This window comes from Chiroxiphia lanceolata, chromosome 3 (genome assembly GCF_009829145.1).
Source record: "Chiroxiphia lanceolata isolate bChiLan1 chromosome 3, bChiLan1.pri, whole genome shotgun sequence".
Classification (NCBI taxonomy): domain Eukaryota; kingdom Metazoa; phylum Chordata; class Aves; order Passeriformes; family Pipridae; genus Chiroxiphia; species Chiroxiphia lanceolata.
In genome coordinates, this window is record NC_045639.1 from 95,921,253 (window position 1) to 95,935,736 (window position 14,484).

Below are 14,484 nucleotides of genomic sequence, written 5' to 3' on the forward strand. Positions count from 1 at the left end.
CCCAGTAGCCCACCATGCTTGTTCAGACTAGCTGGGAGCATGTGGGAACATGTCAGCTGCAGAACTAATGGAGTTGGCACTTCATCAGTTGCCTAGGATTCTACATGCACTTGTCAGAGACAGCTTGAAGCAGCAGCTGGTTCTTAATCTACTCAGATCAGACCATTAGAGACAGAACAAGGAAGCAGCATAGCATTATACTTCTGATGTAGGAGGCGAAAATGTGCTCACTTTCTCTACTCACACTCCTTTTTGCCTTCAGTAAGGAGTACTTCAGCGGAGAAGGGAACAGTGGAAATGAATATCCACCATGGCTCCATCCTGCCAAGCTCCAGCCTTGTGGCCATCAGGGCTCCAGGAGACCTTAACCCACTGAGCAGGGGCTTAGCTACATGAGAGATGGAGACAGCCACAGTACACATGGACACCTTTATAGTGCTTAACATTTGTGTCCTATCACGGAACAGGATCCAACATCAGCAATGTGTGCCTAAACTAGAGGCTTCTGATCAGCCTTTTGTAATGTCAGGGGGCTTTTATGGTCCCATACCACCTGTCTGTACGCACCCAGGCACTGTACGGAGGCAGACTCACAGCTGAAGCTTTGGAATTCAGGCTGTACTGGGAACGAAGCAGGTTCAGTTAACATTTATTTTTCCGCATTTCTATTTACTTTCTTTAATTAAAACAGGAGATTACTCACAAAAACTGTTACAGTGGCCCCAAATAAAGCAAACTCTTTCAGTAATTAAGATTTGCAGAAAGGCAACAGTCTAACTAAGTGTATATTCACAAACTGAACACATCCATGGATATATCTTACAACTCTTCCAAGGGGTCCTCTAATGAAGCAAAGTGGGGGGTAGCACCCAGCTTCTGGATGCAGCGTTCCTAGGGGATGACAGGGGCTGCGAAACCCGGGGCTGCGGTCCCCGGTGCGACCAGGCTGGATTCCTGGGTGCGATTTTGGTTACACGGTTCTTCCTCCCCCCTGTGGCTGTATTTGGCTTTACAGACTTCCTGAGCAGACATGGACATACTGCAAGGTATTTACGTGCCTTTTCCAGGAGTGTAAAGTCAGCTTAGGGCTGTAGCTGCCCCTCTGTCGGGGGCAGGAGTTGGGGGGCACAGCAATAAGTCAGGGAATGTGCCTGTGTTCTCACCCTCAAATGTCCGTGTCCACATCTGCCTTGAGGCAGGTGTGAGGGATGCAGTTTTGCCCGGTGGTTGGTTGTGAGGCACAAAGTCCAGTCAGTGGCACAGGGGCTGTTAGGCCCCGAATGGCCCTGGAAACAAGCAGCCTTATGCCATTTTAGGGTGTGATGCAACATTATCTGGGACAGGCTGATTAAATTCCTGTAAAAAAGAACTCTACAATTTCTTGCTCTAGTTCCCAAATTTCAAATGTACAACTTTATATAGTCTAAGAACAGCCTACAAGAAATAGTACAACAACAAAAAAAAATTATAGTCGCCTTACTATTCTTATCCACCAACAGGTTAAATGCATGATTTATAATTATTTCTAAAAAGGTCAAGCCCAAGGTAGAAGTGAACTCCATAATAAAAATTTCATAATCAAAACTTCCATGAGCTTCATAGTAGATGTGTTGTGGCTACCCTGTGAAAATCTAAGATTCTTCTGAGGACTGAATTTCTGAGGAAACACTCCTGAGTTTCAGTGCTCGAGAATTCATTGCTTAGAAAGATTTTGGGTGCAGGTTCCAACAATAATTTTGACTTAAAAGACCTTTCTTGCCATGTCTCACTAAAGATTAAGTCATCAGAGTGACATTATAATACACCACAGAAAGAGAGGTTAAGGGGTAAATAAATGAATGAGATTTTTGTCTTCTGGATGGGAACTTGGCCACAACTTCCAAAAATTCTCTTTACGAAGATCTGACCCTTTTTGTACAATTCTTCATGGGATTTATCACTCTTTGTCAAATTGTCCTTGTCCTAAATTCTCACTGCAGAGACAGCGTATGGCCGTGACTCCGCAGCTGCAGGTCCCCAGGCAGAGAACCTGAGAAGATGCTCGTGATGCACCTGCCAGCCCTGGCAGCTCGGGAGCCCAGGTTACATTCTGCAGGACTCACCTGCGATCCCAAGCTTTCACTGTTTTCCTTTTTATTTATTATTTATTTGAAACCGTGCAAACATATATATATATAAAAAAAAAAAATGCGATTAAAAAAAAAAAAAAAAAAGGAGGCCTGCAGCTTCGAGCCGCCCCCTGCCCGCCCCCCGCCCGCCGCTGCTGCTCTGCTGCCACCTGGAGGGGACAGGGACAGGGAGGGTCCGGCTGTGCGCCAGGGGAGACAGGCACACAGTGCTGGAACCGAGCAGGATCGATCTCGCCTGTTCCCCTCCTTCTCCCGCTGCCTTTTCCAATGCGGCAGCGGTTCACAGCGGTGTTACGAGACGGGCAGAAACCGCCCAGGTAGCTCAGGTGCCCTAAAGCTTCCGCCAGTTTTCCGCAGCGATTGCTGGTCCTATGCGGAGGGCAGCGGGTCGGCAGGGTGTGGAGGTGACGCTCCCTCTGCGGGTTTGAACGTTAAATCCTGGCAGGTTACAATGGAGCACTCTCCCCCGGAGTGGGAAGGCTATTTGTTACCTGTTCCAAAAGGACAACAACCCCAGATGGGGGATCAGCGACATTATTCCTTAATGGTACACAGGCTTGTTACACCGTTCACAGTCACCTCTCACAGCACTGCTGGCTCACCCTTTGATGCCCCAGTCAAAGCTCCAGACCGCGGTATTCCCGGCTGTCGCACCTTCCGCCTGTCTCTTCGACTGTGTCACCCATCTCCTCCCCAGCACGCTCCCTGCGGGACCCCTGAGCCCCACCGGGAACAGGACCCTGCTGCCTATCTTCTGCTCTCTGCCAGCACCCTAAAATAGGGCTGCAGCTGGGGCTGCCCCCGGGTCAGCGAGAACCCGATGATGGGAAGGATGCATGGATGTTAATTCCAGGGAAATAAACAGCAACGCTGCTATGGTGAAATCAGAAGTTACTCGGAAAGCACGGTGTGAGGCACGTGGATATTCAGAAAGATCTTGTCAAAAAGGGATACAGCTCCTCCCTGCAGAACGACACCCCAGAGCAAATGGGCAGTGGCACTACTTCATTACATCTCTTCCACACTTTTCAAGAACATTACTATTAACAAATCTGTTTTCCCATTTAAACTTAACTTAGTAGTAGAAATCATTCAGGATTGGAAGATGCAGTGGGAACTTCCCTTGCAGGCAGATGGGGCAATACTCTGGAGAAGATGCAGCAGGCAGAAGGCTGGTGTGGCACAGGCATGATACAAATCTGCAGAATTTAAATTACTGTTTCAATTAAATAAATAAGCTTTTTAAGCAAACAGTTCCTTAAACATCTTTAGTGTTTATTTGTTCATAGACTGAAATGAGAACTGAAGCTCCCAAGGAGTGCCTAAAATCTTGCCATTTATCCCACATGCCTGAGGCTACACCATGCCCAGTGAGTGCCTGTCATTTCTGTGGATTTAGCAGTGATAAATATAATAGCCCTAGCTCTTGTTTGCAGTAATGCCATGTTAGTGTCACGGGGTCATAAAGTGAATTCTGCTTCTTTTCAAGGTTTAGGAGTGTAGGAAATAGAAAAGCAGACATAGACAGGAACATGGCAATTGTCTCCCTGGTTTCTGAAAAGAAGCATAAAATTGAGGGGAAGAAAAAGGTGGATTTGCTGAATCCTGATCATTATGCCAGAAGCAAGTACAATGCTGTATTTACTCAGAGCATTTAAGGATAGATGGTATCACTAGAGCATGTAATCCAGCCTCCTGCACATCACAAGCCATTAACATTCACACATTCGTTCCTTTATCGGGCTTCATCACTTGAGTTTGACTAATGCTTATTTTCAGAAATCCAGTTATTGTGCTTTTGAAGGCCAAGGAAATGAATTTGCTGCTTTTATTAGCAGCTTGTTCCAGTGACTAATCTCAGTCTTAAAATGCAGACCTTCTCAGAAGTTTGAAGCACTCTAACTTCCCTTTATATGCTGCCTGTTGCGCTTTTCCTTGCTAGATTAAGAAACCTATTAATTCCAGTACTTCTTCCCTGAGAAAATACTGATACATTGCAATCAGGTGACATTCTAGGTTTTTGAGTTTGGGGTAGGATGGGTTGTGGGGGAGGATTTTTTTTATAAACTAAAGAGGTTATTTTTATGCTCACCTGTGAGACATTTTCTTAAGTTTAATATAACTTTCATGAGTGTTTAAATTTGGGGGTGTCTTTGAAGGACTATATATGTGGACCATAAGTTCTACATCAAAAATATAAAGGCAGGATTGTTTTTAAGCCTAATTAGAGCTGAACTTACTTTCTTAGCTGTTTTAACATGTAAATGCTTGTTTGAACTTGCTGTTCCTGTTCATAATTTTTTTAATTCCTTCAGAATATTCTGATTTGTTAGTGCTGAGATGATTTGCAAAACTGGGCTATTTTAGGTAGAGATTAGTAAGGGATTGGACAATTCATTGTTGAATGGCTTTTTTTCATTTTTGGTTTCTCCGTTTTTTCTTTCTTTCTGGTGCAAACAGCATTTATCCAGAGAAAGTAGTAGTAATATTAATAGCAGTGGAGCTGCATTAATCCAACATGGTGCAAAAGAAGTCTACTTCTAGAAGAAAATTGCTGTCAAAATGTTATGGAAGATAACATTTACAGATGGTGAGGAATATCCTTTGTCTTCTCTACCCTCAACTAGGATGTGCACAAATACCCTGACTACTCCATTTTGACTCTACCACCAGTTAGTGTCAGACTCCAGTAAATGAACCTTTATTAGTGCTTTGAAAATTTGTAGTTCAGTAAAGTAAATCTTGAACTGATCTGGATGTTTTCTCTAGATGGATAAACACAAGAGATAATTAATAGGATAGGAATAGAAACAGAAGATCTCTCCACCCCCAGATATACTAAATGATGTTACTTTTCTCATTAGAGAAAAGTTTCTTGGCATAGACTGAAACCAGCCAGGAACAAAGTGAATTAGCCATTGCCTATGTTGCTGGGTTGGATCAGGGAAGAGGGGCAATCACATCCTTGGAGAAGATATTTTCTCATGTCAGTTCTCATGTTGTGGCAGTTCATCCTGATTTTTATGCCAAATTTTCATGTTCATACTGTACTTTTCTCTTTACGTGTGAAATGAATAGGATTCCCTTAGCTACCCTCTTCCCACTCTGGTATACAGAAGTATGTCCTAAATGCTTATGCCTTAAATCCTCATGCACTCCTTGCAAATAAATGACAATTTGTTCTCCTAGAGCAAAGCAAGGAATTTCTATTCCATAAATTGTCATTAACTCATCTTTTTCTACCAAGGATATAAGTCAGTAGTGTGGTGTAGACCACTGCAGCTATTAAAACTTTCCTTTGTTGCTGAATTTCAGGGTAATTTAAAGGTAAACCAATATGGGCTGAGAGGAATTGTCAGTTAGACACTCCCTTTAAAACTACTACTTGAACAAATGCTCAATCAGGCAAGAACTGTCTTTTGCAGCATTTTTCATTTAAAAGAAACTGAATTATATATTACTTTCACACAAAACTATAATAATTTTATTATTTTTGGAATAAAAAAATTTACCTATCTTAAAGTAGCAATAACACTCTCATGGAGCAAGTCTTGCATTTTCTTTTGAAATATTCCGTGAAGAAACTACATGGCATCTAACTTGGCTTGCACTTCAGCTACCTCTTAAATTATTTTATTTGGGGGTATAAAAGGAGGTATTCTGTTTGCCTGATTCAATGGGCTAATCTAGAGGACAAATTTGGCAGAGGACAAATACAGAAAATGTATGGTTATAGATTTAAAATTCAAGTGCTATTCATGAATCGTCAGGGATAAGCCCAGCCCACTAAAGTGAGGGTCAAGCTTACTCAAGTGTGAGTACAGAGAGTCAACAGTAGGTACTTTTATAAGATCTGTTATACCTGTCTTGGCTTATGTTCAATGCATATACTGCTGATCCTCACTGGCATACTATGGCTGATTATGCATTATTGAAATTAAATTACATCTACAATACTTTGTACTGGGTTTGATTTGTTGATTTATTTTTAAATCATTAACAAGATCTGTATATTACCTACAGCTCTGAATGTTTGGGGGTTTGGGTTTTTTCCTTCTTTTTTCTTTTGTAATTTGAATGAAAAAAGCAACGAGTAAAATGAGAAGAATGTATTCTGTGATTCAGCATTCTTCATGTTTTTATTTATTCATTTATGCCTCTTTGCTTGTCTTGTACCTCATAATGTGTCTCCTGGCCATTAATTAAAATTATTGAAGTTCTTTTATGTTCAGATAGAAACCTTGTTTAATTTCATTATGTATTTTCCTCCTCGCTGTATCATAAATCCCTGTGTTTACTTGTAGCTTCTCACACTTGAATATTATGTGGCAGCACTGGCAGTGGGAAAATGGAGAGAGGATGCTGAGAAACACTCCATGTCCTGACTGAGAGCTTTCTCATCCTGCTTCCAACCAACTCTTTTGCCTAAGGATAAGCCGTATTGGAGCTATTCTTTATAGGATGAGGATCAGGTTGGGTTTTTTTTACCGCAGTAAGCACTCTGCAAGAAGCTTTTAAAATCTCCCAACCCTTCAACCCCAAACTAAAATCCACTTTGGTGGTTGAAAGGACTAGATCCTTTCAAAATTTTTACTGACTTCCATGTGAACTGGTCTCTTAAAGAGAGCTGAGACATAGCTGAGTAATGATCTGTTTTTTCAGAGGCATTGACTAGGAGTAGTGAACATTTATGTTTAGTAGCCCTGGATTCAGTCTGGGCCGGGGAGTAGCAGGTCCTTCTCCATCCCAGCAGCTGGCCACCTTCAGCACCTTTTTCGTATGTATTTCTTCTTGTTTCCTGAAGCATACCCTTCCCACTCCCTGGATCTTCTCTTGTTCCTCCTCTACAGACTTGCTGCCATCCTTCCTCAGTATGAGCTAGATTTCTTCCTCAATAACTTTTTGCATCCTGGGCACTAGACAAGAAAGAATAAAAGATCCCTAGAGATATTCTCTGGCTTCCAGTTAACAGTATCTTCTCAGTTCCTTAGTATCAGTTCCTTCCCAGACTCTTCAAAGCTGGAAGAAACAAGTAGAGGAAAAATCCTGATCTCCCATCCTGTCCTGTCCTGGGTCCTGCTGTTCCTTGAAGCTCCAAAAATCCCTCCAGCTTGAGCTGCCCATGCAAAAATGGCTTCTGTTTTGGTTTCTACACATGGCTCATGCAGAGCCGAGCCTTACTCCAGACATACCATGGAGTTCCTTAGTGCTGTAGTGCTGGTGAAACAAGTATCACTTTTTTTTTTTTTTTTTTAAATACAAACAAATTGCATTTTATTCCTAGTCCCACTTTTTAGAAATGAATTCTTTTGCCTACAAATGCCCTGCCAGATAATTTCACCACATCCTGACCGATGGCATGGAAAATTTGAAATTGAATTACATTAGTGACAAGTACTGGTGCAAAGGAATATATTGTCTACACACACGTGTGCATGTCTCTGTGAACACAGATGCAAGCCCGATGTGTATAGTTGTTATAGCAGATGAAGCCAAATGGAGGAAATGAAATTAAAGTTCTCTGAATAGCACAAGCATGGTGCAAGGAAATATTTGCAGAACTATATGACAACATGAAATCCTCAAACTCTCTGAAAAAGAGTGAATCAACACCATTGAAGAAAATTCTTGAATTTGGTGCTTTTTTATAACACCAACTGCTGATATATTGGTTTGATGACTTTTTTTTTTTTTGTAAGATCTGTCTACAGAAAAACATAGATTTCTTTATTTCAGCAGCAAAACCTGATGGTTCAGATGTACCAGCACAGTCCCAAATGTAGTTTCCTTCTCATCATATTTTACAGGAGCCATAGTTCCTGTTGCACATGCCCTGCAGGTGCAGTTGTTTCTAATTATGTGGTGTAATGTATTTTGTTGACAGGCAATGGATGCTCAGCCTCAGAGGTTATGAAGACCTGAATTTTTTCCTCTGCACTACTGCAATGTGCCGACAACATCTGGAACAAAACCCCTGTGGCAGAGGGACAAACCTGGGGCCAAAGTATTCTTGGCTGAGAAGAAGCAGGGACTGAAAATAGATCCAATGACTCCACAGTCTGATCACACTTTGCCTTTGAGAAAGCGTTTCCACCCTAACCTATGCAGACACACTTCAGAGCCCATTATTCCCAAATATATCTATTTGCTGTGATGGGAAGCCGTGACTCCAGCAAGGGAAATGTGTTACTGTGAATGAAGTCTGTTCAGGAATTTGCTAACACTTTCGGGGAAACTGTGCTCAGATACAGCAATGGGTGGCAGTATAAACTTCTGAAATGCTGAGAGCTGTGTTCAGAAGTGCTGGCTGTGCCTGTTGAACACAGCAGCTGTGCTTTGCCTGTGCCAGCAGCCCCCAGCCCAGCTGCACCACAGGGTACAACATGAGGGTGCAGCAACTCTGCTGCACACTGCCTGCCTTTGGAAAGACATCTAGGAGGGCAGGCTGCGAAGGAGATGTGATTTATGCCTCTCATTCCTCACACTTTCCAGACTAGCAAAATGGGACTGCTAAATGCTTCTTCTGTCCCATTTGACACAGCCAAAAAGAAATGAAAAATTTAGCACCTCCCCAGACTGTCCTTCCAGACAGCTTTCAAAGGCATCCTTCAGTCTGTTTCTGTGTTTCCTTCTTGACTTTTATACTGGTTTATTATACAGATTATACTGGTTTATTTAGCTAAATGTAAGAAATAGTTAGATTCCTTCCAGAATAAAGTAAAATGAATCAGGAAGGGTCAAAGGGGGTTTGATTTTAACCAGCAACAGAGAAGAAGGGAACTCCCAGGACCCTGGTAGGTGTCTGTTTGTTTAGAGCAAAAGGAAATAACAGTTATACCTTTAGAGAGATTCAGAAAGGGGGCCACCGTTGTGGTTTAAGCCCTGCTGGAAATTAACCACCACGCAGCTACTTGCTTAACTCCCCTCTTCTCCTCCACTCCCATGGAATGGGGAGGAGAATCAAAATCAAACTTGTAGATTGAGATAAGAATAGTTTTATAATTAAAAATAGAGTAAAATACAGTAAAATGGTAAATTATAACAATAGTGATAATAAAAAGGGAAAAACAAGTGATGCACAATGCAATTGCTCACCACCCACTGACCGATGCCAGACTCCCCTTCCTGAATCCAAACTGGCCCCACTTCTGGGTAACTCCACCCAGTTTGTATACTGGGTATGGCATTCTGTGGGGCGGAATATCCCTTCAGTCAGTTTGGCTCACCTGTCCCAGCTATGCTCTCTCCCAGTTTTGTTTGTGTACCTCCTCACTGGCAGAGCATGAGACAAGAAAAATGGATAAACACAACTTAGCATGGTGCAAGTGTGTTATCAACACCATTCTCATTCTGAATCTAAAACGCAGCACTGTAACAGCTACTGAGAAGAAATTAACTCTATCCTAGCTGAAACCAGGACAGGCACATTAGCAGAGAGAGTATGGTGGTGTGCTGGAGGTGAAAGCACCATCAGCCCCTCTTATGCTTTCTGAAATCCACATCTCCCTGGGGTAATGTAAGTTAATGCAAGGAGAATTACAGCATGTTAGATACTATTTTGATCATAATCATGTTTCATTTTTAGTGACTGGAAATAATCTTGTGTGTGAAAAGCATCTATTGTTCACTCCTATCCATCTCTGACATCTCCCACCCACTTCCCCAGGAACAATTTTCCTCATATATTTTACCTTGCAAACTACCCCCTTTCATGGATTGACTCAACTTCTTCCTGAACTCGCCTAACCTTTTCCTTGACAGATGAAAATACAACATCAGCTTCACCAGAAACCATTAGTCTTTGTCCAAAAAAAGTCAATGGTCCCAATGTAGCATTTGACATTGAACGTGACAGATCATCACAAAAGATATTTACAGATATTTCATTTGTAGCAATAAAGACAAATACTTAGCAGCTCACAAACCAGCAATTGTGTCTGTTTTCCAGGAAAGAAAAATCTGATCCCAGAAAGAAGCCAAGCAAGGGGCACAATCTGTTACGTCTCACAGGGTAAATGCCATCAAAGTGAAACATATCACAGATGGTAAATGTGCCCCAGAGGCTTCCTACGACAAGTCTTTCAAGTGGCCATGAAGTGCTGCCGTCTGCTCCTCAGGTCCTCCTCTGCACAAACCCCCTCTTCTCCTCCTCCTCTGACACAGTAAATTCCAGGGAGAACTTTGTAACCTCTGACTTACAATAGCATTTTTATTACACTTACATTACTTCGGTATTTGGAGATGAGCAACGCGGGAAATATTACACACAGGGAACCTCCCCTCCACATGTGCTGTCACAGCTGGTACATGTGTGGCCTTAAATGACCCTTCTAACTGAATGGATAGAGATTCACATTTATTTCCTGGTATTATGCTTTTTTTCCTTCTTTGGTCAGTACGTTCAGAATGTGAAAACTGATGGAGTGTTACAGCTTCTCACTAATTATTTCAAATGAGGACGCTCTTGAAAAATTTGTTTATTCCATGTCACATTAAATAAGTCAACAATAAAATGTGTTTTGGAAACATTTGGGAGGATGGAGTAAATCTGAGTGGAGGAATAAAAGATCTTGAATTTGTTATAGACCAGTTTGTCTGAAAACAATACAACCACCTGTCCTAATTAAGGCTAGAAGGTGTCAAATTGAATTAGCTTGTCTCATGCAGAGTCTGTTTGCTGGCACAATGTACATGTGTTTATTTGATTTGGGATCTGGCTGTAGAAACAGATATGTATTGTGAATTAACTCAAAAATGCTTTTTCACTGTTAAGTAAAATTATGAATCAGCTAAAGCAATAATGTATTCCTAATAAGCAAAGAATAAAGAATATAGCATTTGCATTTCTTTTGGTCTATAGGTTTTCCCTTTCCTCAGCCCTATTCTCCTCATACTTCTTTTCAGCTTTTTCTGTTTTAGACAACCAAATGGTTTTATCCGGATACAGACATGCACAAACCAAACTGAATATGAATTCTGGCCTTTTTAAAAAAAAAAGTAAATGTATATAAAATTTACAGTTACTCCTCTTTTATTTCTGTATGGATAAATATATACATACATATTATATATACACATATGCATATGTATATATATACATACACACATACAAAGCCACATAAACTCATACAAATATATAAATATAAACATTCATAAAATTCTAAATACCAGCTTTTCTTAAGATGTTGTCAGTGCTTCATAAATTTATAAATATTTTACAAAATTCACTTTGACATATTCAAACCCCAAAGCATAACATTCATCTGCTTCCCTTACTGTTCACTCATGATTTATTTCCTATCTGGCAAAACTGATTAATCACCTCTATTATGATTGGGTTTATGTCACTTTTTAATACACTGAATCCTTGATTTTTACCAAAGCTAATTTCCTTTTAAGATTTGTCTGAAGCGGTCTGTTATAATATACTCCTCCAGGATCTGCATTTAAATTGATTTGTCATTATTTTCCATTCCATTGACCTAAGCCCTGTCCTCCTCAAATATATTAGTGCCAAGCTCTGCAGCGAATGTGATGAGGCTCAGTTGCAAGGAGGAAACCAACTATGGCAATGATTGGTGCACAGCCCTTCTGACAAGCTCCTCTGTGGTTTTGATAGCTCACACCTATGCAGGTGAGTTAGTGTGGGTCACACAGAATACATAAGCCACCTAACAACCAGAAAGACTTTGTAAGAGATTTTGTCTGAGCAGGTTAATAATGTCTATGCCTGGTCAGGATCTGGGCTTCCATTCAGTGGTAAAGGCTGAGGTGATATTACTCCTCATGTGGACCAGAAACTTCCTTTAGATTTTTTCCCTTAACTGCAACACCTCAAGCAGCCCAATGCCTGCTACTAATAAAAAGGGATATGAACCTCACACTGAGGAAAGAACATTGCTGATTCAGCCAGTATCACCAATTCTCTGCAATTCCCTTATTTAGTATTACAGCCTTTTATTCAAGAACAGCCAAGTTTTGTTCCTTTGTGAGCTGACAAACCCATAACACACAGGAGAAGAGGTGGAGATTCAGCCATGATCCTGAGCACTCACCTCCCCAAGGGCTGAGGCCAGCCAAGGCACTTTCCTCTCAAATCCACCTGCCTGGTCAGCTTCTCCTTCTGGGAAGAGCTGAGGAACATCTCACTGAGCAGCACTTGCAGCTTTGCCAGGTGAATACCTCTTTTACACTCATAAACGGTCAGTTGCTTATAAATAGGATTGTATGTCAAGTAAGATGAAAGTAGTGGTGGTCTGGGCACATCCCTTTCAGAGCATGTGTGCAGCCAGGATGCTGGATGGTGGTTCCTGTGACTCTCCAGGGAGCACTGACATGCAGATCACAGCTGCAAGGCTGCATAGGGCATGTTTGCTACCTTGTCCTTGAGCTAAATAGTTTTTTACCAGGATTCACTACCCTTATCCAAACAAACAAAGAAAAGTTAGACTTTTATGCTTATGATGACAATAACCTCCTTCCAGGGACGGGGAATCAATTTCATTAATAGCTCACAACAACTTCTTTGTATTGAAACAAGTCAGTCTTTTTTTGATTCATTTTCTGAACTCTGTTCACTTAGGTCACTCTTTCTAATATTTTGTAATCCTTGTTGCTTTCTTCTGAATTTTCTCCACTGCTTCTCAGTTCCTTTAAATTAGGATTTAATCCTCTAACCAAAACCTTAACAGTATTGAACAGAGTGAAACAAGAACCTCTCTGTACCATACAGATGTCCCTACATCCCTGGCATCTGACTTGCCACTTTCTCAGTGGCATGACTCAGTACTCAGTCATTCAGTGTAAGTTTTACGTATTCTGAAATGCTTCTCCCTCTCTTACTTGTTAACATTTTGTGTTTGAGTGTTTGTCTGAGATTCAGAGGGTAATTTCTGCCATCTCAGACAGGATGTGGGTGTAAGTGGCTAAGTTGAAGACAGCCAGATTCAGAGAGTCTGAATCCCACCATTGCCCAGACATGACAGTCTGGTTCCTAAACAAGAAGACAAGCACACAAAAAGCATCCTGGCCTGTGCCCCAGCCCTGACATGGTTCATACCTTGGACAGAGACAAACACTATCTCCACCCAAGGCTTGGCAGTAGTTCAGCTTGTTGGAAGTCCTTAGACACTTGACACAGAGCAAAATGCAGTGGTCATGGAGATTTCTACTGAGCAGCCTGGATGGAGGAGAATGAGCCATACCTCAGATACACAAGTTTGATTTTTATAGAACGGATGCCTTCTTCCTTCTATGGGTAATTTGTTTTATCTTGGCTTGCAATGTCAAGTCCAATAATGTGTGTGTGTGCCACAATTTAGGATTGCATATACATGGATGATTACACAGCACAATAATCTGTTAAGCCACACTAATTTAATGATATGCTAATACATTCACTATTAGATTTCCCCTTTTCTTAAGAGAACGTGATTAAGCATGTGTTGATTTGGCATCAAGTTGACTCTCCTTTAGCTTATGATCAACCATAGACCACATTTTCTTTGCTTTACTTTTTCTCAAAGGGATATTCTGTCACACCTGAGCTTGATCTCATCTTTCAGTACAGCATTTTTCATTTTTTCTTCACTGAATTACATCACATTGAATTTAGAAAGTGTGTCCAGTTTTTTTGGGGATCACTGTGAATTTTGATCATATCCTCTATGGAAGCTGTAACTGCTCCCAAGTTGATGAATATTATATTTTTTAGTAAACATCAAAGTTATCAATGAAATTTCTGACTAGTACTGAGAGCAGGTTAGATTTTTCTAAGATTGTCCCTTTCTCTCACACTTCAAAAGGCCTTTGGATTTCACAATGGGTTAAGGATATATGTATATTAAAAATAATATTTTCAGCTGCATCAGTTTTAATTTTACAACAATTTTATTTAGAAAATATTTTCCTAGTTTTAAATAAAAATTTTACACTGGAACTGTATCAAAGGCCTTAATGAAGTGAAGATCTATCACAACTTACTGTTTTTACCTAATTCCTTAGATAAAAACATCCTCTTAGAGAAGAAAATTAAATTGACTGTCATGATAGGATGTTGGCAAACCTCTGTTGCCTAATTTTTATCACAGTATTATCCCCTAGCTACTTATAAATTGCTTGTTTAAAAATTCACAACAGAATCTGTCCAGGGATTGTGGTAGGGCTGCAGTAGGTTATGTAATGTACTTGTCTACATTTCAAAATTTTCACACTTCAGCTATGCTGCTGCAGTTAAAACAATAACAGCCTTCCACAAACCCACTGTCAGTGTCCATGTAGTTCAACTGGAATAAATATGCTAATTCCAGAGCATGTATTCTGCACCTCATTATTTGGTTCAGCAACTGAAATAAAA